The 2600-nt window shown below is 34.9% G+C and overlaps 1 protein-coding gene across 5 annotated transcripts in view; it reads right to left on the bottom strand.

Annotated features, from left to right (window-relative positions):
• The window catches only part of STYK1 (serine/threonine/tyrosine kinase 1), a 486977-nt gene extending 484776 nt beyond the window's left edge, over positions 1-2201 (bottom strand). Inside the window, exons 1-2 of one of the 5 annotated variants that reach the window (XM_044079883.1) lie at positions 738-1993; positions 1-6 (exon numbers count right to left, since the gene is read on the bottom strand). The exon at positions 1-6 is cut by the window's left edge and continues 46 nt beyond it. The gene's annotated coding sequence lies outside the window, so the exon portion shown is untranslated. The other 4 variants (XM_044079885.1, XM_044079884.1, XM_044079881.1 and 1 more) reach the window with 4 other exon arrangements.
• Positions 2202-2600: the final 399 nt, after the last annotated feature.

Genomic DNA, 2600 nt, shown 5'->3' with positions numbered 1-2600 from the left:
GATATACTGTAAAGAAGAGTAAGAAAGAAAGGCAGATAAAAAGAGAGAAAAACTTAAGAGTAATCAAAAGTAGCATTTAGGAATACACACACACACACACACACACACACACACACACACACACACACACACACACACAAGTACACACACACACACACACACACACACACACACACACACACATGCATGCTCTCACACTCACATATTCATTATATTGGTAAATGAAGACCACCTGTTTTTTTTTCTACTGGATATATATTTTTACCTTAGTATACTGTCACCACTTAGAATCTCTGATTTATGTCTGCCTTTTCCCGCAAATAAATAAATGCATTTTATATGAGCTTCTCTTCATTAGGTCCTGGAATATTCTTTCTAAACATATTTATGCTGACACTTATTTCAAAAAGAAAATTTTCCAAGAACAGAAGTAGATCACATTGACGTAGCAAACAAAAGCTAGCAAGACCTTTGTAACTCCCTGTTTATTCTATAAAAAGCCTGAACAAAAATATAATTCAGTCTTCATTACATACGGATCGAAGTACGCCTTGAAAACTTTCAGAAGAAAGACATAATGCTCTTCAGACAGGCTATAACCTAAAATTTAGTGCTTTTGTAGAGTTGAAAGTGCTTATCTAAACAAATATATAATGGTACAGCTACTAATCAGACAAAAAAATTTCTGTGACAGGCATAATGCAAAAACTTTGTAGGAATGCACAACCTTTTCTTACCTGTGTAGCGTGTACAGAATATATCCTGCAGCAAAAATGAGAATATAGCAAAAAAAAATATTCCACACAAATGCTTTCTTTCTTCTCCCTTTCTCTGAGGATAGTCTTCCTGTTTATTTCTGACTTTTTCAAAAGTCTGTGGCAAGCTGAAGGAATTTTTTCCCATAATACATTAAAAATAGGAGGAAAAGCTAATAGCAACAAAAAGGATGATATGAATTCCCATCTCGTCTTTTAAAACTATAATAATACTTTTTCATTCACTTTACCTTTTCCCGAATCTTGTCCTGTTTGCCTGTTAAATTGTATATAGTTTAGTCGTGTTTTGTTTTCTATAATAAGAGGTATCTTCTTCACAAATAAAATATTCAGATCTTTCATATGTTGTTTAACTTTGCAGTCTTTTATCCCAGAAATTCAGAGATTCTTAAGTTTTTTTTTATTTTCCTTAAATAAGGCATACTTTTCTCTCCTTTATGACTCTTTTAATTTTGTCCATTGCCAACTTTTTCTTCCACACACACTTTTTAGACTGTTATATGTTATTCAGATTTATGAGGAAAACTGTCAGTTTTTCTGGTTTTTATCATCATTTGGGACATCAGCTACCAGCCATTTCAGATAGTACTACAGATCATTGTTTTCTTGCTCTCACGTCTTCACTGTTTCAGTTTCTTAAGCAAGTTATTGTTCCTCTTATCGATGTTTCTCTGCAGCTTGTTTTCATTTACTTACTGTCTTCCTGTACTTGTCCCACACCTATCTCCGTCTCTCTCTCACTGGCTTCTTCCTGAAACATTCTTTCAGTTTGTTGAGCTCTGTTTAACCCTCCCATACTTACTCATTCTCTCTCTCTCTCTCGCTGTACCTCTGCACCTCCCTGTATTATTCATGCTTTTCTCCTTTTTTCTTCTGTCTCCCATGCCTCTCTTTCATTGTTTTTATTATATGGTGTCTTACCTGTCTCCCACCCGCACATTCAGTACAAATGCCTTTGATCTAGGATCTTAATGTCTTGTTCTCACTAATGTTGTTTGGGGCCTAGTAAAATAAAACATCTTGAAATACCTCTTCAAAACCTTAGGGCAATAAAACCACCACCACAATTTTCTTTTCTTTTCTTTTTCTCTTAATGTTTCTGTTGGACGCAAACAAGACATGTCAGGATGGAAGAACTGTACACTTAGAATTGTTGGTAGAAAAGCTTCTGTAGATGATGCCACAAGTGTTAAAGCTTTTTTGACAGGAGGTTGAACAAATACCTTATAATTTGTTGTAGAATTCAGTTCTTCCTATATTTTTCCTACATTTCTTCCGTCTGTGTTTCATTGTTCCTCTTTTCCTTAGCTATTTCAGACAGATTTTCTAGCCTGGTTCTCTTTTCCTAATGATTCCTCCAGTACCATGTCCCCAGCTAACATTATCAGGCCAAGTGATCACATTTCTTTTCTCTACAAATGCTTTCTTTTCTCTGAAGTAAAACAACCTGTCCTGCCACCTGATCAGAACCTGACAAAGGCAAACAAGCCCAGGGCAAGGCTTAATTAAAATGCAATCACCTTTACAGTTGTATAAAATGTTTTCTCTATCATGGAAAAGTAAACATCAGATGAAAAGCATACAAAACAATTAAAATAACAGAAACAGTGCACAATGAAAGGCATTACTGAACTTGTAGCTATTGAGAAATCGCTTGCAGACAATTATGACAATGAGTACAAAATAATGTCATATATCAGGAAGTAATCAAGTAAGCTAGAATCTAAAAATAGGAAATACGAGTTAATACCTCTTGCAAGTATGCCTAACCTTTTCTGGGAGCATATCATCTTTCATGGTAAGGTAACACCCATGAGTACATTT

The sequence above is a fragment of the Protopterus annectens genome, chromosome 8.part0 (genome assembly GCF_019279795.1).
Source record: "Protopterus annectens isolate FY-2018-M chromosome 8.part0, PAN1.0, whole genome shotgun sequence".
Lineage (NCBI taxonomy): Eukaryota > Metazoa > Chordata > Ceratodontiformes > Protopteridae > Protopterus > Protopterus annectens.
This window is presented reverse-complemented; position numbering and strand designations above follow the sequence as displayed.